Below are 19,252 nucleotides of genomic sequence, written 5' to 3'. Positions count from 1 at the left end.
ACTAAGGACAGATCTTGGACTGATAGAAAGTACAATGGCTTAGCTGAGACCCACAGCAGCACCCAATTTTACCTTGTCTGTGAACTTTCCCTGCTAAAGCTTAGTAATTATGAGTAGAGGTATGTTATGTGGTTTATTGTTGCTGCCTAGTTGGGCAACAGAAGAGTTGCTAGTAGTACAGGCAGCATTGCTTCCCACTGGCAATAAATTCAATCTGTGAAAATAATTCATTTAACTGAGTGTACATACAAGGAATGGCTGGGAGATAAACTGTCTTTATAAACAGAAGTTTGAATTAGTGCCTGTATGTGGATCCAAACAGAAGGCATGTGACCTATAGATTTTTAAAATACAGAGCCTGCTCACATCTGAAATCTATTGAGAATTGTATTACTATGCATTAATAATTATTAATAACAATACAAAAAGCCTTTTCTTCTTTCTTTGATTTTTCTTGCACTTGTATGTGGCTCTCATCCCCACCTCCTGTCCTAATTTTAGTCTTTAGGTTACTTTACCAGCATAGAAGGGAACATGGTGTACTGGTTGAAATGTATACTGGTAACACAGAACTTCTCAGCAGACATTTATGAATATCAGCAAGAAGTCCTTCATAAGAAATTGTAATGAGTTTACTTCTCATTTTCAGCTTTTTGGTCTATTTGCATCTGTAAGATCTAAAAAAGATTGAGCAAGTAAGAAAGTGGGAATAGAGAAAAACTTGATAAAGCTAAGAGGTAGGCTATAGATTTCAGATAATGTAATAGCAACAGTTTTACTGTTGTTGGATAAGAAATTTTTTTCTGAACTGCTTTTGAATATAAATGTGTCATTTCAGCCTTTAGACACTAATTCATCAAAACTAGAAATGATATTTTTGAATAATAAAACTCAACTTGACAGAAAATGAATCATAATGATTAAAGGTAAGATTTTTTTAAAATCATAAAATTTAAAATTATACACTGGAGGAGAGGTTTAAATGGTTCATAGGCAACTGTGCTGAATAATTTTCAAAGGCAATGTATGCAAAGAAAATGATGGCTGTTCAAACAAAGTAATTCAAATCTTACCAGAATTCATCAGGAAGAAGGCAGAATATTAGTATCTTAATTTAAGTATCTCCGTTACCAACTGATCTAATTTAGCGGGAATCCTAACTTCCCTGAGAAGGAGAGGAAGACACATTCCAGAAGACAGGGTAGTTTTCTACTTTATTTAGCAATGGCATTTATATGTCAAATTTTCCTTGCCCACTTTAATGCTAACATGAAACTGTGTCTACACAGAACTGGCTTCTAGGGATAACAGTGAGATGATAGTGTCTCTTTTCAAGGCATCTATTGATTTTAAACTATATTACATAATTATGTAGGGAATAGTAAAATAGAACCCTTTTCATCTCTTTAGAGTCAACGGAATAGAACTATCAGGAGGTTTTGATTAAAAATTGATATAGAATCATAGAATAATTTAAGGTGGGAGAAGTTCCCTAACATCATAATGTTCATCCATTGCTGTGTGAGAAGAGAATTTTCATTGTAATGATTTGGTTGTAAGTGGAAATCTGCTGGAGGATAGTGCAACTTCTTATCTTTATGTTGTTCTCCAGCATAAAGAAGTTACACTATGTTTATCCTGTTGTACCAAGCATCTTGCAAACTTTAGATACATCCATTTCTTTGTGACCAGATTGCACACTCAAAGAATCCTGAAACTGCTGTGTCTTCAGAGCTACTTCTTTGTTATTTCGCAGGGTGAAACAATGATTTTTTTTGGTTACAAGGAATCTGTGTTAATTGAAGATGGCTTCTATTTGATGAGCATTGCTTGCAGAAGGACTTTTTAATATTGCAGAATGCAGACAGAAACTAATCACACTCTTTGAAGTATACTATTATGGGGCACCTCACGTAAGATGCATTTTTATTTTCAGCTCATTATTTTTGTTATATTCAATTATTCCATGTGAAATGTTATCATATTTGCTGCCAGGATCTTTTCTGTTGTCCATTGAGAGAAAGAGGTTTCTGCTGTTTTTACTTTTGAAGTTACACTCTTTTGTCTGAAAGACTTGAATTAGCAACTGGTGAAAACACAAAATAATTTTGTTAGTGCAGGTTCTGTCTAAGCTGATTTTTTGTCAACCCTTTAGCCCTTGTGCTGTGCTATGATGAGCCTAAAGACAGACTTAGTTTTTAACTTCATCTTGACTTAAATATTTCAAACTTTATCTCTTTTACCAGCCTAGTGGAGGTTCAGATTTCTTCATAATTTAAATTATAAAAGCATTGCAACTAAATTCTGCCTTTTTACTACTGGAAGATGGCATATCCTAGAGAAATTTTTTGTCAAGGTAATGCATTTGTTCAATTTTTTTGGTGCCAGGGGATTGTAGAGCAAGACAGAACTTGATAATCTTTTTGTCAATGAAAATGTGGTTTTCCTGAAAAGTGGCTTTAAATTTATGGAAATTATTTATTTTAATGGAGATACTTTATATAATTTTTTTATCCTGTGCATTATTCAGGAGACATATAAAGTAATTTCTTTACTGTTTTTTTTTTCTTAGAATATTTTTGCAGACAAGTTGCTAAATATCTGTCTCTTCTATAAATGTCTATATTCATTCAGAATAGCAATGTACCAATATCGATTCCTTGAGCATGCATAAGTCTGCAATGTAAATAATTCTGTCAGGTCATAGGAGGGAAGAACACTTTAGTTCTCTAGGAAGTCTAATCCAGAAACTAAGTTGTGAAGCAGGCAAGAAAAATGTAGGTAGATTGTGCTATGATATGGAGCAGGCCTAGTAAAGTAGTTACTGAAATTTTGTAAAGAAAAAAGTAGCCTGAGACAAGGGCACAGGCCAAACTCAGTGCTCAAAGACTCAAAATAGGTTTCTTCAAAAGAAGATAGGAGCGTCACCGTATTATGAACTGTTTTCCAAGGAAATGTAAACAGGTTATTTGTGAAGCCAAGCAATGTGTGAGGATGTGTGTGTTGTAAAGCAAAGTTACAGTTTTTGTTCTGTCCACCTCTGTAATATCAGCACAGTGCTGACAGGAGGCTGCAATGCCAGCCCCATTTGATGCTGGAAGGGAGCAGCCTTATCTCTGTTCAGTGTGTGGTTCATGGTGACAGAAGGCTACCACAGTAACTCAAGGTTACCTGCAAAGCTTCTGTGCTTTGCAACACAAAATGATTTTGTGTTGATGAGCAAGAGTTCAAGGAACTTCTTTCCTGCAAGTGTCCTGGCAGTGTTCAGCTACTCCAGCTGTCCTTGTCAACTTCTCCTGCAGTTTCCTTATGATATTTGTGGTATACCTGTGGACTCATACAGTGCCATTCACCAGCAATCTCCATTCTAGTACCATTTCCTCATATCTTTTACCCATTTCTGCCCTGCCAGCACCTGGTTCATAGCTCTTGATCTCAGTCCTGCCTGTGCTCTAAACCTGGTATCTTTTTTTCATACTATGTTCTTGAAGGGTATGAGCCCTATGGAGGCTTCATGCTGAACTGTGAGATCTAGGAACAAACCAGACAGGCCTTTACATATATGAGGGTACATACGTGGCTGGTGCACCAACAGGGTTTTCTAGCAGACAATTAATTGGTTTTTAAATATAGTCCAGCTTTGGTTTTCAAAAGCAAGCAGGTTGTCAATAATAAATATGTAGCCCATGAGTCTGGTTACTACTCACTTACTGGTAACTGACTTACCAGAATTCTTTCCTACTTTGTAGTCTTTTTTATTGGTTAGTGCATGAAAGCCTACCGAACTGAACAAGAGGAGAGTAACCTCTGAAGTAGAAATGCATTTAAAATGCAGTTTAAAAATGATACAATAAATATAGAGAGGGGACATTTCTAATAATGATGCAGAGAAAAAGTGCACTCAACTGAATGATTATGGCAAATACTAGATTTAGGTGTGAAAGATTGCTTGTTCTGTCTCTCACGTCTGAAAGATGTGACTTTTTTTACCTGGAAAAAAAACTGGAGAAAGAAAATCTTTGGGATTTAATGAAACTTAGAATGTAACTATGAGGAGATTCAGACAGTGGCTATCCCAGGTTGACAGGAACATTGACTTGGGAGCTATTAATTTGACTTTGGACAACAGAGTTATTTGAATTGTCTTAATCCTGTGTTTGCTGCTCCATGGCTTTTATTCTTATCTCTGTTCTCTTACCTTCTCATTAGTGGAACTAATCTTCTGGCAATGATTCAAACTTCTCCTTGGATAATAAATCCTGCTCAATTTTTTTTTAATTTTTCTTTTTAAATTTTATTTGATTTTTTTTTTCCATTCCAGTCAGTTCTCTAGTACTGCTGTATTTTGGATACCTTCACAAGTCTTCCCACCAGCAACAAAAGTATCTAGAGACAGAAATATGGATGCTTAAGTGCAAGTCAAGCATATGATGTGAATGACACAAGTTATTTCTTGGTTGGAAGTTACCATTTTTATTTCCTGTCCTGTAGCTACTCCTGTTGTGTAGGTTTCTTATAACTCTTAAGTATTTTTCTTTGGTAGTAGTACTACTTTCTAGAAAAGTTTGTCAGTGACTCCTGTGGCAGTATTTGGCAGTATTCTTTCCATTTATTTGGAAAACGTGTTATCTAGACCTCCTAGGATATCTTGCACTGCATCTTATTCATGTAAGTCTCCTTTAATCAGCATACAAGAGTATTCTGTATCACAAGTCTGGAAATGGGAACTAGGAATCATTACTGCCTACTGTGTAAAGATGTGGAAACTTGGTTAGACACATTCTCTGGGGAGACAGGGAAACACTTTTTCACAAAATATGGTGAATTGTTTGCTGAAATTGTTCCTCAAGCTGAGAATTGAATAGAAATTCCTTTGCATCCTCCCAGCCTCTCTTATCTTGGATGTGATGTGTTCAGTAGGACTCAGCTCCTCTTTTGTAAGTCAAGGTACTTTCTCCTTCTTCAACATGGTTATGATTTTACGGAATTTCTGCTCTGTTGTGACTGCAGTTATTATTTATTCTGGGTCATTTTTCATGCATCTGCTCTACATTCAGAGTCAAAATTGCCAAGATATTGCTCTCACATCAGCGTTACAACTTCTCCTACTCTCACAGTGATACTTTGAACTCATTATTCTACTAATCTGTTTATCACTAATAGAATGTTTGAATCAACAAGAGGTTGAAACTGATAAAAAATCTGATCTTTTAGAACAATGATATGGAATCTCTGACATATGGGGGGGAAATGGAGTAAAATTCCAAAAACATGAGTGATAATATTGAAATATAATAAACTCGTTTTGTGAAAGAATTATTATTCCTATTGAGTATGTGTCATATAAATTATGCCAGTCAGCTGCTCTGTTTGTATTTTTTTCAGATAATGCCGTGTAGGTCTTCTTGATATGATTGGAATAGCAAAAGAAACTTTATGAAATTAAACTTTTAAATATGATTTAAAAGTTAGTGTTTTTCACGGAAAGTCAGTGGAGAAAGAATCATCTTCATTTTTGCTGGCTCAAGATCCACTTTATATTTAAACAAAAAAGGGAATGCAGGGGGAGAAAAAAAATGTAAAACAGTTTAGTATTTTGTCCATGTTTAGGACTTTCTGGTGTTCAGATTTTTGTGGACTAGCTAATGGTTATTTTTCTATGATTTTAGTCAAGTTGCCATTTTTAAATGAATTTTGATAGATAAAGTTTGGTATATAAGTTGCCATTTTTAAATGAATTATTTTACACATATTCTTCATTTGTTCTAATAGCTGAAAGCTAGATAAGAAGAGCATATCGAAGAGTAAATAGATTCTTGTTAACAATCTGTTTGGGATAAATTTTTTTCTCCTTTTGCAAACTGGACTGTGTATTCATCCAGGCAAGTAGAAGGCTGTAAAATCTTCATATGAACTGTATAAAAAAATTTAAAAATCCTCTGTAGACTACATTGAATTTGTTGTAGTAGCTAGAAAGTTCATTTATATCCCCGCTCCAAGTAACCAGTCATGAATAGCTTTTTTTTTCATTTTTGTTACAAACAAATTGCATTTCTATTACAGAGAGATAGGCAGTTAATTCATATAAAACATTGACACCAGATCAGAAATTCTGACTTTCTTCTTTCATTTCTGCTCCAAAACTGCTTCTGATATTTTCTCAGTGTTGGAATGTAGTCTGGGAATCTGCAGGTAGCTGATTTTTTCTAGGATTTCTTTAGTGCTTTTATGTTTGTGTATATTTGTTGTTTCTCAAAGCAGTTGTTCAGTGATTGTGTGGAAAGATATCCCAAGTGCATTTGTTGCATATATAACTAAGCACAAAGCTGTATATTGGCATAGGAAAGCTTGAAGATTGGACCTAAAGGACAATTTCAGACTGTCATTTGTAGCACTTCATTTTTTGTGTCCTTATTGAATAACATTAAGGTGTGCTTTAACACCTGACTCAGCAGAAGCGTGTTTCAACAAGAATAGTTTTCCTGGTTTCTAAAGGAGCAAATACAGACAGGTCCTTTATAGGGGTAAGATTCTTTACCTGTGCAATTTCTTTCCCTTTATAATGTGTCTGACCAAAGCTGTCTTGAAATCTTTATTATTGCCTGTGAAGTGAGCTACTTGTTTTGCAAAAGTGATTTGGCTTAGCAGTGGAATTAGTAGCTAGAAATGGCTCCTGTATCTACCGGTGACCTGCCCTTCTGTCTTCTTTACAGTGTTATTATGTCTTTAATTTGTCTTTTACTCAGACTCAATTCCTGCTCTCCTTCACATATATGTACCTTGAAGTCACTTGAAAGGAATAATTTTCTTCTACTCAAAGCACTTTTCTTGTGTGTTTTGGGTCACATGAAGCAAAAGTGCATAATGGCAAAAAGATCAAAGAAACCCCACATTGTATTAGTTTCATTCTTTGGCAGTCAAAGGGCAGTTACTGAAGTTAAAATAGTACAACGTACAGCAATAATGAACAACACCAGAGTGATGGCCCTTAGAAATCTGCCTGAGAAAAAATTGCCTTCTGTACACACCAATCCTTTCTGTCTATCACAGATATTTGCTTCAACATCTTTAACTATTCTTGTTCCTGACCATTTTTTTCCTCATGTGTCTAGGTCAGCTTGACGAGCAACACACAAACCCTCTCAAAAGTCTCTAAAAACAGGCATTCTACTGGCTAGATGGAAAGAAAATACTGCTGGTAAAAAAGGGAATACTCACTGATGGGAAAAGGACAGTTCAGCTGGAGTTCTTACTCTCAAGGGTGTTCCCATTTTCTTTTAGAATCTTCATGGTGTGTACTCTTGCTTCATACTGTTTGATACAGTTGTACCTCTTAATTGCTCAATGTAGTTTAGTTTATTTAGTCTAAGTTTCTTTATCACAATAGAATGACTGTCCTAGATACTGCTATTTTTGTTACTGCTTTTTACAGTAGTGTGTGTTTGCTGTAGCATTAGCCAGTAAATTAATGAGACTAGGGATTCAAGCAAAGCTTTCTGTTGCTGCAAGTTGTGTTGAGCTGATATTAAGGTAAATATGTAAAGATGGGAAGTTTTCCAGTGGTAGTAGCTGAACAGCAGAACACATTTCCAAGTTGAGTGCTGACTTCTGAATGATATCTTAGCAACCATCAATGAGAATTTGAAATCCATCACATTAACAATTTAAGACATCTCAGCAAGTAAACCACTGTCAAATCTAACTATTGTCTGTTTTACCTGTTGCAAAATAATGAGAACAGCTTGATGACAGATCTAATAATCTGTGACGTGTAGACATAGTTTATTTCTCAATTTCCTGAAGCATCATTCTTTACTTTTAGAAAACAACATGTGTGCATTTTTTGTAAAATTGAAATTCAGCCTAGAGATTTGTTAGAAATAAAATTAAATAATTGGTGTAATAAGTTTGCAGGACTTTGTCTTATGTTATATTCCACAAAAGCGTTTAAACATTTAAGGACAAGTGTTAGCTTCATTCTTCCAAAAGATTCTGTATGACAACAGATCTGCCTGTGAGACTTTGTACTGACAGAACTGCAAAACTGAATGCACCACAAAGTGTGAGTATGTGAGGATGGGGAGGGCATTAGCGTATAGCTCACTGTCTTAGGAGTACTGCTCTGTTACTGCAATGGTGTTTGCCACCCATTCCTGTGCATTTTAGAGTCTGCTATGACTTGTGCTCTAGCAGAAGGTCAAGCCTCAGAAGATTTTTCTCTACCTTTCTTCTACTCGGTACAGACAAGCAAATGTAAACAGTAATTTACTATTGGGCAAAGAAACTAGAGAGAGTAAGGATCTTTACAAACATATAAGGAGAAAAGTGGAATTAAAAAACAAGAAGAAAACTAAAATTTGTTCAATAATGAAAGAGAAAATAATACATTATTGAAAACTGAATTTCATTTTTTAAGAAAGGGCTACTGCTGTGAATGTTGATATAAATATGAGGTGTAATGAAACAGACCAACTGCAAAAACCAAGGAAGATCTGTGCTTTCCTCAGAAGTATCATATGACAGAACAAATAACAGACCTTTCTGTTTCTTTTCTGTTAATTCTAATTCTTTAAAGGATGGTAGGAAAAATCTTGTAAAACATGTTGTAAGAAATATTTTTTTTTTCAAAAAGCTATCAGATGGAAAATTTAGACACGACACATTTCTGTGGTAGAAAACCAGCAGTGGTCATCTTTAATGCACTGAAGATGACACTACAGTACTTGTTGTTCCTATAAAGCCTACCAATGTATTGTTTCCCATAGTCATCATTTTGCAGGGGGACTGATGAAGAGTCTAGTTGTGAGAAGAGTGGTTTATAGCACTCTGTCTCACCTACAAGCTCTATGGTGTCAGATTTCTTGGTCTGTCATCTTGCATGGGTTAAACTTACAGATGTCTGTGAAAGTAACGCACACCTACAAGGCCTGATGTTCCCTGTACTGCTTTAATCAGAGGTTATGAGAAAGTACTTTACTTGCTAAAACAGAACTTTTAGCAAAACTTCTAATGGGTGCCACTGAAGTTTCTGGTTGGAGGCCTAGGCAACATCTGCATGTGCCTGAGGTGGGTCATTTTAATTACAGATTCGGTAAGTTTCACCAGTTCCTAAGGGGAAAGGGATTGACTTTTAACATTTGTTCTTAAATTCTGTCCCAAGTTCATCAAGATGAAAAGATTTTGGTTGCAATGGGAAGAGAGACAATGATACTCTGGTTAGGTATCAAACTACTTGATTGTGTCTCAGGGAATCCACCTATGTGCCCAAATACCTACACAGGCATTTATCTAGTAATTGAGTTGAAGCTCTCTTAAAAAGCTCTCTTAACCTCAGTTTCTGATTCCTTGGAGGTATTCTTCTTCTCTAAGCTGGTTTGTGATTTGATCCCTATATTTTTTTAATGTTCTTTCAGTTGCTTTGTAATTGTAAGGTGTTGTGCTACATAATATTTTCGAATGATAACTCATTTAGCTTTAGTTTAGCTGTGAAATGATGCCCTGGCCTCAATGGTGAACACTAGCAATAGCAAGGGAGTAGCTGAGGCTGAGTGTGTGCTTTCTGTGATGCTTGTAAGAAAGAGTAGTATGTCCCAGATATGTGAGGTGTCAAATAACTCTTGGTACACAAGGGAAGTGAATGATTGCTGTGCTTATTTTTCTTGTAATGGTAGGGTGTGTGCATTTTGTAAGATACCTGCCCAAGAATAATTTTCACTGATACTTTTGTTAGCTTTTTCCTTTATGCCTGTGATTGATCCATTTCAGTCCCTGAGTTGCTCAGAGAATGTACAATACACTTTCAGCCTACAAGTTTCATGTTTATATTAAGAGAGCTTTCTGCCTTGAGTGATATAGTGATTTCTGTAATTTGTACCTACACACTGCTATGTTATCAACACATTTCTAGCCATGAATTCAAATCATAGCACTGTGAGGGCAGCTGTGGGGAAAAGTGATTCTAATATTCAGGCACAATACAATCTCCACCCTTTATTCCGTATGGTCTGCAGCAAGCTTAAGTTCCACATAATTTAATACACACATGTATACGTATCAGTTTGTAGCATTAAATTAGAAGTTTCTTTTTGTTTCTTACTGTGTTGCTGGGGCTTTTATCACATGTTGTGGAGGTTTATTGTGGGGCTTTTTTTCTTCCCCTGGAACAGAATGCTCCACTTATGGCAGTCATTCAGGCAAGCCATTTCTTAGACTTTAATACATATTCTAAAAAACCTCTCAGTCCAGCCCATTTCTATTTAGATACTTTTGCAGAGTAAAAATTGTGTGGATAAGAAAAAAGGACAACCAGCTACCTGAGTTCCAATTTCTGACACATGCACCTGAAACCTGTTTCACAGAGGATAAAGCAACTAAGTTGTGACTTTTGAGTCTATAGCTGTCATTGAGGTAATAGCTTGTTTTCTGTGCATTTGCTTCATATTTGAAAAAAAGGCATTGATCTGAAATGTGCTCTTTTCATCTCTACTTCATAACATCACAATTCACAGCATTATAAGATCTAGTATGTGCACTGTCAAGCATCTTTGGCAAGATGCTGAACTATTTCAAAAACATCTCCCTTGACTGTCAGGAATCAGAATTTCTCAGTATTTCAGAGAAAGATGCTCTTCTGCACTGTGAAAAGACCTTGCTTGATGTGAACTAAATGACTCAAATACAGAAGAGAAACTGTGATGGTTTAAACTGTTTCATCCTTTGTTTTCTCAACTGAGGAGAAGCTAGTGAGTTCCAGATAGTGGTGGGAAATTCTATTCAGGTGTAGTAAATCCACATCACTCAATTCACTAAAATGCCCTCCCATGTCAGGTGTGGTACCACGAGTACTTTGAGAAGCTCTGTATTTTCTTAATAACACCAATGACATCCCGAGCTCAGATTACTGTAGACCAATTGTCGAATAACCCCTATTAATATCTCTTAGAATATGTATAAAAGCAGCTCTTGATTTTTAATATGTTCAATTTTTAAAATGATTTTGTCTTTTTAAGTGATTTTTGCCTATTACAAGTTCTTGCTTTTATGCAGTTAGAAAGAAAGATTTGTGCTTTTCAAAGATTAGGACTGTGGCTGGGTTGCTGTGCTGTTAAGATTTCTAAGCATGATGGATTAGTTAAGAACTGAAAGATAAGTATCAGTTGTGGAGGAAAAGTCACTTGGGACAGATCATAAACCCTGTGTCAATATGGTAAACAAGATCATTAAAAGCTGGTAGATCCAAGGGTCTTAGGATGAAAGAAAGATAAAATTCTTCTAGCAGAAGCCAAAGACTGCTGTGCAACCTGCTGCCTCTGTTGGATGCGGCATGTCCACAGGTAAGGATTTTATTTCACCAACATAGTGCTTTCAAAAGTCATGAGGTTCTGGGAACAGACCCTGGCTGTTACATTTCTTATAATTCTAAGATTTCTTTGCAAACACCCACTGTTGTACAGCAGGAAAGGCTTTTCTTACATTCAGTAAATCAAAGAGTTTGAATAGCTTAGTGGAAATACCTAAGATCTCTTTAATGTATGGAGAAGTGCTTTTTTTCTTTCACTTCCATGAGGGTGATGCCTGCCTGACCAACACGGTGGCCCTCTATGACTGAGTGGCTATGTCAGTGGACAAAGGGAGGCTACACATTTCATTTATCTAGGCTTCCATAAAGATGACATGGTTCTCCAGAATCCTTCTCTCTAAATTGGAAAGAGGTGGATTTTGAGTTGACTGTCAGATGAATCTGAAAGTGGTTGGATGATCACATCCAGAGGGTAGTGGTCAATGTCTCAGAGCTCCAATGGACATCAGTGAGGAGCGAAGTCCCTCAAAGGTCTGTATTTGGACCAGAGTTATATCACATCTTCATTAATGAAATAGATGAAGATGTTGAGTGCATCTTTAGCATATCTGCAGATGACACCAGGTTGAGTGGTGCTGTTGCCACACATGAAGGTTGGGATGCCATCCAGAGGGACCTGGACAAGCTTAAGAAGTGGGTCAATGGGAATCTCATGAGGTTTAACAAGGCCACGTGCAAGGTGCTGCACCTGGGTTGGGACAACCCCCGGTACCAACACAGGCTGGGGATGGACAGACAGAGAGCAGCCTTGCCTAGAAGGGCCTGAGGGTGCTGGTGGGTGAGTGGCTGGATATGACCCAGCAGTGTGAACTTGAAGCCCAGAAAGCCAAGTGATTAGATATTAGGAAAAGATTTTTCACCAGATAGTGGTTGGGCACTGGGCTCCCCAGGGAAGTGGTTCTAGCACCAAGCCTGACAGAATTCAAGAAGTGTTCAGACAGTGCTCTCAGGCACCTGGTGTGATTCTTGGGACTGTCCTGTGCAGGATCAGGAGTGGGACTTTGATAAACTGAGTGGGTCTCTTGCAACTCAGCATATTCTATGACTCTTATGATTTCAACAAATCTTGTCATTTATAGCTCTGTAATTTTAACAAGTTCTCAATTTCTGTGTAAATGGATGTGTTAGGTACAAAGCTAAGAAAAATAGTGATTTTTTTCTACCTGAATGAATACAAATGAAACATTACAATGAAAATATGAGTTGATTTTTTTCTCAGTTATATCATAGTGAACCTTGTGTGACTTAACTTTGTTGCATGCAGTTAAAAGAATACTGTATTTGGTCCCAAATACTCTCTCTCAGACCATCTTGTGAATTCAGTGTTAACCTTGCCAGGAAAGGGAGGCATTGTACTTTTCTATTGAGAGAACCAGGAGACATTTTGAGAACCTTTCCTAATCAAGCTGACTAATATTATTAGCAAACCTTTTTTTCATCTGTCAGTCATTCTTTGTTTTACATTTTAATTCTAAGCACATTGAAGCAGTGGTTTTGTTTTCTGTTGTGTGAGATACACAGCACAGTGGGTCTTACTCCATGGCAAGACCTTAGTCAGTATAATATTACTAATGTGAGAGAAATACAGTGCTTATATATTAGGATAATAAAATAAGAATTTATTTTATCATACTAATATCTATGAGATGAGACATATCCATGCCCTGTCAGTTTACAGTGCTGTATTTACCCAGTGCCTTCCTCAGGTACACAGTTTGATATATAAAATGAGCTATTGCTTTTTCATATTAGAATGGTACAGATATGTTTGTACTTTATCTGGTAGTGGGAAATAAAGTTTAAAAAAAGCTCTCTTAACATTTGTGGGAAAGCAAGTTCTAAGGAATTACCTTTGCTTTCTCTTCCCCCCCCCCCCCCTTATTTCCAGTAAAAGCTTTTCTGGTGTGTTCATTGAGGAAAATGCTGAGCTTTAAAAAGATACATTTAATGATTTCTATAGCTTAGAGACTGACTGCTTTCCCTCAGAGTAGACAAGATTAACCTACTTTTATTTCTATTCTTTTCTCTTTTCCCATTATCTTTTCCTCTTTTCTCCCCCTGAAATTTTTTGAAATAGAATGAATAACCAGCTATTTCTAAGGGTGTTATTTAAAAGCATTTGTATTAATTTTTTAAGGTCAAAATATATAACTATAGTCTTGAGCTTGATATTTACTGCTTTGAATCTGTGTTACAGAGTAATGCTTTTTTTCTTGTGGAGCGCCAAAGCATTTTCTGCGTTTCTCATCTTTAAGGTTATGAACAAATGTAGTTAACCCCTTTCAATCTACAGAATTTGGGAAAAACCTCCTAACAAAAGAGGAGGAAGAGCTGGAGACTTGTGTTTCTCAGCTTTAGTGGCCTAACTCTAACACACTTCTCTTATGGAGGTCACAATAATTCAATGGGGCCATTTCCAGGCAGCCTTACAAGTACTATACAAGGCTATACATAATTGTCTTAATAATCTTGCTAGAGGAGCAAGAGAAAAGTAGTGGAATTTACAAATATGGGCAGAAGCTGATGATGAAACTGACATCTGTAACACTATTTAATCTACTGGAGAAATATGGCAAGCTCCAAGTATTTTCAAGAGATTGAATTTCATCAGTGTGTTATGCTGCAGTAGTGTGATTTTGTGAAGCATTCAGAAAAGCTGTGTTAGAAGAGAGTAAAATCCATTTTTGATCATATCATAGTCAAGTCTGACCCTGTGCATCAATAACTTGTGGTAACAAGTTATGTATGCTAATTTCATCTGTGTTCATAGTCCTGGGTTTTTAAAAGCATCCTGCTGATGCTCAGTTGTTACAAGTGTCAGCTGCTCTCAGGATAGTTATGCTGCTTCTTCGGAGGTTGATTGGTGTATAATCCCAGCACAGACAACAGAATTCTGTGCCTTCCTCTTTAGTATGATTAAATATGCCCCATGAAGAGAGAGCAGATGAAGTTTCTTAGTTTGAGGAGAAACTATATCACATTAAAAAAAACCCCAAAAAGCCAAAGGAGAGAAAAGGCATGGTACAAACTGGGAAAAGGGTTTGAGAGTCAGTAGCACCAGTGCATCTAGAGTAGTGTGCTTGCTAGGTCCTGCCAGGTAGACACAAGTAACTCCAGGTGAGCTTCCTGGCTCTTTTCCTCATGATTTAGTGCTCTGCAGAACAGCAGTGTGCAAGCTCCTTCTTTTGTGGCCTAAGATATGCATTAGAATTGCTGCTTCTGGTGTTCTCCAACACTGGTGAACATCCCTCCAGAGACAGTGCTTTTCAGAATTTCAAATTCACAGGCAAATTGTCAATTTGTCAGGCAAATTTGTCAAATTTGTCAGGCAAAAGATTAGCTTCTTATTCTAATCTATTCCATTTTTCTCTACCCTTAGGTTCAGGCAGGAACTGTAGATCTTGCAGAATTAACAGCCCTGATATGTACTCTACCTCTTTAGCAAAGTTAATTTAGTGTTTGACCTTAATTAGGAGCTTTTGCAGTGATTGGAAAGACGGAATAACGTTAGCAGGGCTTTGTCAATTAAAACATGGACAGCTGTTCGAATATATCCAGAAACATACGGTGCCCTGTGTAAGAGGAGTTTTTTTCTGTTTTCAATTACCCCTAAAGCCAGTGGCTCCTGAGTATTTTGGTACCTGAACGCCAAGTTCCTTTGTCAAGTCCTCAGAGGCCTCAAAAGACTTAAGGCCCTTATGCAATTATTAGTTCCCAGGCAAAGTTTTTCAGTAGAACAGGAACATGTGCTTCAGGCTGAAGGTCACATTATGTTGATTAGGCAAATGGTCATCCAGATCCCCTCAAAGCTGTATCTCAAAATGATATGATTAGCACACTTTTCTCTATCATATCAACCTCTGACACATCCATATGGGTTTCTGTTGAAATACTCACCTGCCAGTGGAAGAAGGTGGGAAGATTATTAGCATTCAACTATTTGGTCATCCCAATATCTTATTTCTGAATTCCTGTTGGATGTTTATTTATATTACTTAAAAATTCTTGCAGGCATCTGAGCTCTGTGAATGGGCCCCAAAACCAGTGCTGAGGTTCCAAGGAGCACTGGGGAATTGCATAGGTCTTTTCTGTGGATGAAACTTGTGGATTCCATTCAGGGTCAATTTCCTACCCTGGAACTTGTGTGTGTATATGTCCATTATTTGCTCTGTTTCAAAGAATTTATGCGAGACACCCACCCTGGTATTTCACTGTGGCAGGCAAGGTAAATGGAATTATCTGGTAGAAGGCAATTAGGATTATCACTCCTGGCTCTTTCAGGTATTTAGGTCTATTCTGAGGTAAGGTGTGGAACTCTCTGTGTCAGAGCTTGCAGCCATGCTGGGAAATCCGTCAGGTTGCACCACAGCTCCCTCATGGCCTTAGGGTTAAGCTTCTCTCGGGTTGAAAGGAGGCTTTTGTTTTGGCAGTAAGATGGGAGGTGTGTAGGGTGTGTGAAAAGTTCTGTCCTTTCCTTTTTTGAGAGCTTTGCAGATGGTTAGACTGATTTTCTTATTTTATTTTTTTTTATCCCTGGTACACATTAGAATAAGAATTGCTTTGGAATGTGGAGGTAGCTACATGTACTATGAGTGGGATGTGTATGATTAGGGATAGTAGAAATGGTCTAGCCAAATGCCAGCATGGGCAAGTTTACTTGTGGTAGTAAGGTAAATTTTGGCCCTCACAGAGCTCTATGCTGATTTTTGTACCTCAGCTTATCTGCTTCTAGCTCTGAAGTATCTCCACATCCTATTAGTCTTAGGGTCTTACAAGCTACGAAAAGGGGTTTTGGGGCCAGGGGTAAGCTGTTTGACTGCTTTCTCCTTCCTCGGTTAGTACTGGTCCTCCTACCTCATACACATTAGCCTGGCTGGGTGGCAACAATCACATGACTTAGTAGCCATGAGGGTGCTGTGGTGCAGGGCATACACAGGATGAGAAGTGAGGATCATAATGCTTCCATGATCACTTGTTTCTGCCTTGTTGAAGTTACCATTTCTCAGGAGAACTGCTCCAAATGGGCCACCTCACCTGGCCCATGCCTTCTTGGTGATGAATTTGTCTAAATGTTTTCAAGGTTCCAAACTCATTCAAACGAATGATGGCTCTGAATATATTAGAATTAGAGTATTTTATTATGAATAAAAGCTTACTTTGCTTAGTATAAGATACTACTGAGTAGAACTTCAGGTCGAGGCAAAGCTGTGCCTTTGATCTTGGAGGTGTTCCTTGATGCCTTAAATTTTTCAGTTGTCATACAAGATATGGATTTCAGTGTTGCAAACAGGAAAGAGCTGCTGGCTGGGCTGCTCTGTGAAGTCCTTTGATGCTGGAACATTTTGCTGTCCTTGGTCAGACCTCATGTGGCAGAAACTCTGCAGATCTGGAGATGCTGTCCAGAATGTTTTCCCTTTCATTCAAGAAGGAGCTTGGCTGAAGTCTTGATGTGTATAATATCTACAGACTCCATTTGTTACTTTCATTTGCATATGAATTTGTGGGCAATGTTGTAGAAGAGCTGTTGAGCATTTCAAGTTTTGGCAGATTTGTAGGATTTAATTGGTGAATGCCTACTGATTAACTTATTACTTGGTTGGTTTTGGGCTTTTTAATATTTAAAGTGTGTAAATCCAAGCAAACTGGGAAACATGAATTTTCATAGTAAGTGTGCTTGGGAAGTACAATTCATGGTGTCCCTTTTTCCATTTGCATCACAAATATTGCAATGAAAAACTCATTGTTGTGAAACTTAGGAATAGTGATTCCGGGGGCTGCTACAGAGTACTCAGACAGGTTTGGTATTTGTAAGCTTAAACCTTTGCTTTGGGAAATATGATTCCAGTTGTAATACAAAATGCATGCTTCAGTTTTATAGATGAGAGAGAAGCAATTCAATTAGCCAGTAACTACATCCCATGTGATATATGAGCCCATCTAAATACAATTTGTATTTAAATACCCACAGCGACTACTCATGGACTGATAAAGAATTATCTTTGACTGGTCTCAACAGATCATTTTGATTTATGAACATAGAAGCACTTGAATCTGCTTATGAACAGGAAGACACAAATTTAATTGAATGTATTATTTTATACTGGAAACTCACAAGATGTTTGTAAATGGTATATCCTGTGTATCCAGATATATCCCTAGTAGTACCTCCTGCATCTTTTGTAGCAGTCTTTGGAGGTATCCTTTAACAAACAGCTCTAACTGGATCTTGAGTTAGAGGAGGAAGTTCAGCAGTAAATTTCTACTTGAAATAGGCACTTCAAAAGCCTTGAAATAAATGCAAAAGGAACAAGAGCTTCTCTAAATTCTGTATCCTGGTGGGCATAGCCTGAAAGGTTCTGAAATTCATATCAGTGAAATAGGTTCTCTTCACTGGTGTGAAAAAAATTCCCCAGTATTAAAGGAGAAACTTCCACCTCCAAAATACCTGAATGTTTTTTTTAGATAAAAGCACCAACTTCTAAAACCTGTTTTGCTATTTTTTATTTTTTATTATTTTTTTTATCAGTTCTTTCTGTATGTTATTTTTGAAAATATATGCTGGTATTGATCAGTGACCTTCCTCAGTGATGCATTTAGTTGCCAGACATAAACATGCTGCAAATAACTCACACTGTGCAGGTCTGCCAGTGCCTCCCAGCCTTGAAAATGTGCTGTAAGTGAACTGGAAGGAAAGCTGTCAAGGGATTCCTGCCAAAGAGATCCAGGCTACAATCTGCTGAATGCATCCTGTCTGAGTACCCTGAGCTTGCCTGGAGTTCATTTTTCCTCTCAAGATCATGCTTTTATGTGGAATACTGTTGCAAATCCTGATTTAGTATTCTACTGACTACGCCAATTTGTTACAATTGAGTGGTTTAGGTAGCTTAAAGAATCACTATCACAGGTTTTGGCAGAAGTGAGTTTTAATATAAATGTGTGAAAGTGCAACAAATTTTAATGGCAATATTCTCTATTATTTACTATGTAGGTGAAGCATACAAAGGAATATTGTTTTAAAATCATTAGAATGCTTTGCATGGAGGCCAGGGATGCAAGTGGTAAGGGTGCAAAGGGTAAGGAAGACTTTCTCATAGAGTCACAAGGTTCAGAGTGGACCCCATTGACAAACTTAGCCTTAGACCTGATCAACATTTCATGTTTAAAGGATTTAAGCAGTACTTAATCCATTGACTAATCCAGCATTTATAAAGTAATTCACTAAAATTGACTAAAATTGCAGCAGTTACTTAATTATAGTTCTGAGATGTCAGTATTTATGCTTTACTTGCTATAGGGTATTTAAATCAAGTCACACACATGCATGCACACAGACATAATGAAATGTGTACAGAAGTACCTGTGAAAAATTCCCTCTGATTTCAGTCAAATACCCATGTCGAGTGCCTTGGCTTTTCTCAGTGGATGAGGGTTGAGGCTCAAGGAGAGAGTCTTTATCAGCCTATGCCATGTCATCATCTTTCTCACAAACATAAGAGTTTGCAAGCTCTGAGAGCCATCCCACCCACAGGGAGATTCTGGTGTATCCCACTGAAGTCCAGGGAAGCTCAAAGGGCCTCACTTAGGACCCCTATTTATAGGGTAGCAAGATGTTAGCTTTAAAATTTCCCTCCTCAGATCAGTAAGCATGGGAGTTTCCAAAACAATTCCAAATTGTTTCCAATACAATTTCAAATTATTTTCAAAACTCCAATCACAATGGTACTTTTCCCCTTGGGTTATGGGCCAGGGCAAGTCTCAAGGCTGTAAGTGGGAGACTGACTGTGCTCTTGTCCTTTATCTCAGGGATGTTCCAAGCTTAATCACACAAGAGTTCCCATATGGTCGAGGGAACCTTGACCACCCAACTCCTCATACAAAGACCAAGACCCAGTG

The 19,252-nt window shown here is 37.3% G+C and overlaps 1 long non-coding RNA gene across 1 annotated transcript in view; it reads left to right on the top strand.

Moving 5' to 3' along the window:
• The window catches only part of LOC148184171 (uncharacterized), a 55,951-nt gene that overhangs the window by 28,207 nt on the left and 8,492 nt on the right, over positions 1-19,252 (top strand). The gene's annotated exons all lie outside the window — the stretch shown is intronic.

This window comes from Pseudopodoces humilis, chromosome 6 (genome assembly GCF_049639895.1).
Source record: "Pseudopodoces humilis isolate 2021_Gansu_Grassland_sample_001 chromosome 6, ASM4963989v1, whole genome shotgun sequence".
Classification (NCBI taxonomy): Eukaryota; Metazoa; Chordata; class Aves; order Passeriformes; family Paridae; genus Pseudopodoces; species Pseudopodoces humilis.
Note: the sequence above shows the minus strand (reverse complement) of the source record. Positions and strands in the feature narration are given on the sequence as shown.